Below are 7,458 nucleotides of genomic sequence, written 5' to 3'. Positions count from 1 at the left end.
GTCGTTGTGTCTTTTGTGTACGTGTTTATTTTGGTTTCCCTTCTTTAATAAAGAAGATGAGTGCACATTTCCTCGCTGCGTCTTGGTCCGCTTTATCCGACGACAACCGTTACATTGGCAGTGAAACGACTTAACTCAGGCGAGGAAAAAACCTCACCCATATGTATAGCCCTGTTGGAAAATATAAATGGACTGTTTGAAAATGTGAAGAAGAAAAAAATGTGAATCACATTTTTATTAGGCGTACCCCCGATGGCATTGCGCGTACCCCTGGGGCAACTCCTTGTGGCGGGCCGACAACGGTCGTCAGTTGAACAGTGTTTCCTCTGACACATTGTTGCAGCTGGCTTCCGGGTTAAGCGAGATGGTGTTAAGTAGCGCGGCTTGGCGGGTCATGTTTTGGAGGACGCATGACTTGACCTTCGCCTCTCCCGAGCCCATTGGGGAGTTGCAGCAATGGGACAAGATCGTAATTGGATATCGTGAAATTGGGGAGAAAGAGGGGGTAAATAAAAAATATATATACCCTTCCATTCAAAAGTTTGGGGTCACTTAAAAATGTCCTTGTTTTTGAGGAATGAAGACTATTCCATGTGAGAAATTGCCAAGAAATGGACTACTCCCTTCACAGAACAGCGCAAACTGGCTCTAATCAGAATAGAAAGAGTGGGAGGCCCCGGTGCACAAAAGGACCAGTACATTAGAATGGCTAGTTTGAGAAACAGACGCCTCACAAGTCCTCAACTGGCAGCTTTATTAAATAGTACCCGCAAAACACCAGTCTCAACGTCAACAGTGAAGAGGCGACTCTGGGATGCTGGCCTTCTAGGCAGAGTTGCAAAGAAAAAGCCATATCTCAGACTGGCCAATAGAAATTAAAGATTAAGATGGGCAAAAGAACACAGAAAATGGACAGAGGAACTCTGCCGAGAAGGCCAGCATCCCAGAGTCGCCTCTTCACTGTTGATGTCGAGACTGGTGTTTTGCGGGTACTATTTAATGAAGCTGCCAGTTGAGGACTTGTGAGGCGTCTGATTATAAAATTAGATACTCTAATGTACTTATCCTCTTGCTCAATTGTGCAACGGAGCTTCCCACACGTTCTATTCTGGTTAGAGACAGTTTGCGCTGTTCTGTGAAGGGAGTAGTACACAGCGTTGTACTAGATCTTCAGTTTCTTGGCAATTTCTCGCATGGAATAGCCTTAATTTCTCAGAACAAGAATAGACTGACGAGTCTCAGAAAAGGTCTTTGTTTCTGGCCATTTTTAGTCTGTAATCGAACCCACAAATGGTGATGCTCCAGATACTCAGCTAGTCTAAAGAAGGCCAGTTTTATTGCTTCTTTAATCAGAACAACAGTTTTCAGCTGATCAATTAGCCTTTTAAAATTATAAACTTGGATGAGCTAACGCCGGGCCATTGGAACACAGGAGTGATGGTTGCTGATAATGGGCCTCTGTACGCCTATGTACTGTAGATATTCCAATAAAAATCTGCCGTTTCCAGCTACAATAGTCATTTACAACATTAACAATGTCTACACTGTATTTCTGATCAATTTGATGTTATTTTAATAGACAAATACAGTAGGAGAAAGAGTCTGTTTTGGAAGAAAGCGAGAACGTAAGGCAAAGTATATATTAAGAGGTAGAAAGAAGCAGACAGACAACCAGAGGGGGAAGGAAGGAACGAGAGAGGGAGCAGGTTTCTGAGTCAGCGGATCAGGCTGTGGTGGTAATCAGGGCAGAAGTGCAGCATAGCTGTTTTTTCCTCCTTTGGCACCCTCTAAGACTGAATCAGAGTTAAGGAGTAAGCAAGAAACGCCGAGAACCACCTCAAGGTCGAAATCCCTCTCACAGAGTGGCAGGATGATTAAAAACAACCATTCAATAGAACTGCAGAGAGTTAGACAAATTACAGAAGCACTGACCCTCTCTCAACACCATGACAGCCTGACTTTAACATGGATCTTCATTAGAGAGATGGAAATTTAAAGAACTTATTGAGGTGGTGACCTGTATCTAAGCTATATGACAGAATGATTTAGAAGGGTTGGTCTTGTTTTGGGAATGCTTAGTGAATCCTAAAGCCTGTGTACCTTTATTTGGATGTGGTGGGGGGAATTCATCTGAAGGGTAGTTCACCTGTAGGTAACTGTAGCTCTCTGCAGAATATTGTGTCTGCCATGAGGAGGGCCACACACAACCACAAAATAGGGACCACTCAGAGTTCCCTGCACATAAGTCATGTTTTAATCAGTCTGTAGCCTGATGAGAGCGAGAAAGCGATTTGTCATAACCCCATTACCTGTGTCAGCATGCAGTGTGTGAGGTTGTTACGAATCCCTTTGGCCCTGCAGTCTAGGGGAGATGGAACTGAGACCCGTAACATAAATCATGCAAATTATAATACTGAAAAGTAACAGTGAGAACAAAAACCATAGACAACTGAAATCTACCGTCAAACACTAAAGGTTTATTGTTTAAACACACGGTAAGGGGGGGTGTGAGAAAAGGGGCTGAGCGGGACCCAAGCAAAGAAACAATAATCCAAAACCACCCCTAAACTAGACTAGCCTATTTCAACAACAGCTAGCTAACTAACCAAAAATACAGGGGGTGGTCCACCCAGTTCTAACTAGTGTATTTAGACACTGTTTTCCTACGGGTAATGTAGGCCCATGGGCGACTGGTCTTGTTACCCCCTTTTCCCACCAAACAAACAAGTCAAACAAAACAATACTCACAGGTACCGGACAAATGGGACATGTGGAGTGAAAGAAAAACAAAAGAGATGGGTGAGAAAGACAGAGCATACAAAGAGAGATTGAGAGAATGACACAAAGATTGATCTCACAGAGAGCGATTGAACACAGACTGATACTGAGCTAGAGAGAGCAACTGACTGGAGTTTTTAAACCAAGGGAAAGGGGCTGTGATTGGGTGAGGAAAGGGGAGCAGGTGTCTTCTGATTGGGGACTGGTTGATGACTGATTGGGGAGTGATGATTGTCACCTGTGAGGGGAGAAGGAGAGAAAAGAAACACACATAAAGGATACATACACAGGATACCTGTATCCGTAACAGAGGTCAATAGGTGTGCAACCAAGTTTCTATGTTCATATGGCTAATAACTTGAATATTGGAAAGGTGTAACAATTTTTCATTTGCATCAATAAGTGAGTGAAATGCATCCGAAAGGTATTGGAAAGTCCAGGAAAACACCAGGAAAGCTAATCGGGTAATAATTGTGTCGTTAAAAAAAAGTTTTGCATTGCTTCAATTGCGGTTTTGTCACTGTCGCTTCTAACGTCTCCTGTGCTGCTAGTGGATGCTCTGTTTGTTCCAACAGCATTTAGCAAATATCAGAGGTTACTCAAGTAATCACGGTTCTATAAATTAAGCAGGGCATTTTAATTTTAATTTTTATTTTTTTTTTTACCTTAATTTAACTAGGCAAGTCAGTCAAGAACAAATTCTTATTTACAATGACGGCCTACCCAGGCCAAACCCTAACGACGCTGGGCCAATTGTGCGCTGCCCTATGGGACTCCCAATCACGGCCGGTTGTGATACAGCCTGGAATCGAACCAGGGTCTGTTGTGACGCCTCTAGCACTGAGATGCAGTGCCTTAGACCGCCATACCATTTTTAGAGGCATTATTACAGACCGCTTCTCAACTTGTTTGGTTTCCGACATATATTGATGGTGAAAACTGGGGCTTATTTGGGAGGATGCAGCCTTGCAGAACGATCAGACAGAAATCTGGATCCTTCTGGTGGGCCACATTTTGGTCGACACTGTTCTACAGAACACATTTCTGTCTGATCATTCTGCAAAGCTGCATCTTGAATAAGCCCCAGTTTTCAATATTGATATTTGTCGAAAACCAAACACATTGAGACGTGGTATCAGGTATGAAGGTAAGACCCAGATGTAGACAACGAATTAACAATAGTTTAACCTGTTGTGGTATAGGGGGCAATATTTTCATGGCCGGATAAAAAACGTACCGATTTAATCTGGTTACTACTCTTGCCCAGAAACGAGAATATGCATATAATTAGTAGATTTGGATAGAAAACACAGTTTCTAAAACTGTTTGAATGGTGTCTGTGAGTATAACAGAACTCATATGGCAGGCCAAAACCTGAGAAGATTCCATACAGGAAGTGCCCTGTCTGACAATTTGTTGTCCTTCTGTTTCATCTCTATCGAAAATACAGCATCTGTGCTGTAATGTGACACTTTCTAAGGCTTCCATTGGCTCTCTAAAGCCGCCAGAAAGTGGAATGGGGTGTCTGCTGTCTCTGGGCAAAGTACAGCAGCTCTGTTTGTGAGTGGTTAGCCTGGGGACAGTGAGACTGAGATGCGCGGTCACGAGACTAATCAATTTTTTTCTTTCAGCCTTTGAATGAATACAATGTTGCCCGGTTGGAATATTATCGCTATTTTACGGGAAAAGTAGCATAAAAAATTGATTTTAAACAGCGTTTGACATGCTTCTAAGTACGGTAATGGAATATTTTGATTTTTTTTGTCACGGATAGTGACCTGAACACACGAACAAAACGGAGGTATTTGGATATGACTATGGATTATTTGGAACCAAAACAACATTTGTTGTTGAAGTAGAAGTCCTGGGAGTGCATTCTGACGGAGAACAGCAAAGGTAATCAAATTTTTCTAATAGTAATTCTGAGTTTAGTGAGCCCCAAACTTGGTGGGTGCCAAATTAGCTAGCCTGTGATGGCCGAGCTATGTACTCAGAATATTGCAAAATGTGCTTTCGCCGAAAAGCTATTTTAAAATCTGACATAGCGTTTGCATAAAGGAGTTCTGTATCTATAATTCTTAAAATAATTGTTATTAGTATTCGAAATATTATATTACCTTTGCTGATCTACGTCAGAATGCGCTCCCAGGACTTCTACTTCCACAAGAAATGTTGTTTTTGTTCCAAATAATCCATAGTTATGTCCAAATACCTCCGTTTTGTTCGTGCGTTCAGGTCACTATCCAAAGGGTAACGCGCGAGAGCATTTCGAGACAAAAAAAAATCAAAATGTTCCATTACCGTTCTTAGAAGCATGTCAAACGCTGTTTAAAATCAATTTTTATGCTATTTTTCTCGTAAAATAGCGATAATATTCCAACCGGACAATAGTGTATTAATTCAAAGAGGAAAAGAAAAAACAGCGTGCTCGCGTGAACGCTCATATCCAATCTCTTTGTCCCCAGGCAAACCACTGAGAAACTGACCTACTATACTCTGCCCAGAGACATGAGACAGCTCAATCCGCTTTCGGAAGGCTTTAGACAGCCAATGGAAGCCTTAGAAAGTGCAACGTAACCACACAGATACTGTAGTTTTGATAGAGAATCAAAAGAAGAACTACAAATTCTCAGACAGGCCACTTCCTGCTTGGAATTTTATCAAGTTTTTGCCTGCCATATGAGTTCTGTTATACTCACAGACACCATTCAAACAGTTTTAGAAACTTCAGTGTTTTCTATCCAAATCTACTAATAATATGCATATTCTCGTTTCTGGGCAAGAGCAGTAACCAGTTTAAATCGGGTACGTTTTTTCATCCGGCCATGAAAATACTGCCCCCTATCCTAAACAGGTTTTAAGGTCCTGGAATGTCCGGTCAGCAGCAGATGACCACGTGAACGGAACCTTGGTAGAGTTGAGTGCAGACAGGGGGAGGCCAGGGTGCTGTAACTCCGGATAGAGTGGTGATTAAAGTTGGCGAACCCCAGGAAGCATTGCAGCTGCACCCTGGACGTAGGCTGAGGCCAATTCCCCACTGCTCTCACCTTCTCGGGATCCTCCTCTCAGCAGAGATGATGTAGCCCAGAAAGGGAATGGTGGAGTGATGGAACTCGCACTTTTCCACTATAACAAACAACTGTTTCTCCAGAAGGCGCTGGAGAACCTGTCGGACGTGGAGCATGTGTTCTTGTGGGGAGCAGGAGAAGACAAGGATGTCATCAGTGTAGACGAAGACAAACCAGTTCAGCATGTCGCGGAGAACATCATTCACCAGAGCCTGGAACACAGCAGGGGCATTGGTGAGCCCAAAGGTCATGACCAGATACTCGTAGTGGCCGCTGGCCATATTGAACCACTCGTCCCCCTCTCGTATCCGCACCAGGTGGTCGTCCCCCTCTCGTATCCGCACCAGGTGGTAGGCATTTCGTAGATCTAGCTTGGAGAAAACAGTGGCACCCTGAAGTGACTCGAAGGCCGAGGAAATGAGTGGTAGCGGATAATGGTTCTTCACAGTATTGTCAATGAGTCCCCAGTAGTCAATACACGGGTGTAGGGTCTTGTCCTTTTTCTCCACGAAGAAGTAACCAGCGGAAGAGGAAGAGGGACAGATAAATCCTGTAGCTAGGGAGTCCCCAATGTAGGTCTCCATAGCCTTGGTCTCTGGTCCCAACAGAGAGTACAGACGTCCCCGGGGCTGCGTGGTGCTAGGGAGAAGGTCAATCCTGTAGTCATAGGGGCAGTGCGGCGTAAGGGAAGTGGCCGGGACTTGCTGAACACCTCCCGGAGGTCCTGGTACTCAGTGGGAATGGCGGAGAGGTCCGGAACAACTTCTGAGCCCCCAGGCAGACGTCCCGGGGCAGGTTGTGCCGACTTCAGACAATGGGAGTGACAGAACGGACTCCAGCCCATGATAGCACCCGTAGACCAGTTGATGAGGGAATTGTGTCGCTGGAGCCAGGAGAATCCCAAAGACCACAGGAATCTGGGGGGACTTGATGAGCAGGAATTGAATGGTCTCTCTGTGATTCCCTGACACACGTAGGTTGATGGGAGTGGTGTTATGGGAGACCCGATCTATAGAGCGCCTGTCCAGCGCTCTAACATCCATGGGAATGGAGAGGGGCTGAGTGGGGATGTTCAGCTTGGAAGCCAGTGTGGCATCCAAAAAGCTCTCATCGGCCCCAGAGTCAATGAGGACCTGGAGAGATTTGGACTGGTTTTCCCACAACAGAATGACATGAAAAGGGGTGCGAGTAAGGGAAGCAGACAAGTTCTCCATATGGCCCACCAGAGTACTCTCTCCTACCAGTGAGCCTGGTCTTTTACTGCGCAAGTTTCATAGGCTCGTGTTACGCATGCCTCTACTTCCGGCGCCGACAGAGATGGCCACCTCGCTTCACGTTCCTAGGAAACTATGCAGTATTTTGTTTTTTGATGTGTTATTTCTTACATTGTTACCCCAGGTAATCTTAGGTTTTATTACATACAGTTGGGAGGAAATATTGGATATAAGAGCAACGTCAACTCACTAACATTATGACCAGAAATACAACTTTCCCGAAGCGGATCCTCTGTTTGGCCTACCACCCAGGACAATGGATCGGATCCCAGCCGGCGACCCAAAACAACGACGCCGTAGAAGAAGGGGCAGACGGAGGGGTCTTCTGGTCAGGCTCT

The sequence above is a fragment of the Salmo trutta genome, chromosome 15, assembly GCF_901001165.1.
Source record: "Salmo trutta chromosome 15, fSalTru1.1, whole genome shotgun sequence".
Classification (NCBI taxonomy): domain Eukaryota; kingdom Metazoa; phylum Chordata; class Actinopteri; order Salmoniformes; family Salmonidae; genus Salmo; species Salmo trutta.
The sequence above is the reverse complement of the archived record's forward strand: the minus strand, read 5'-3'. Positions refer to the sequence as shown.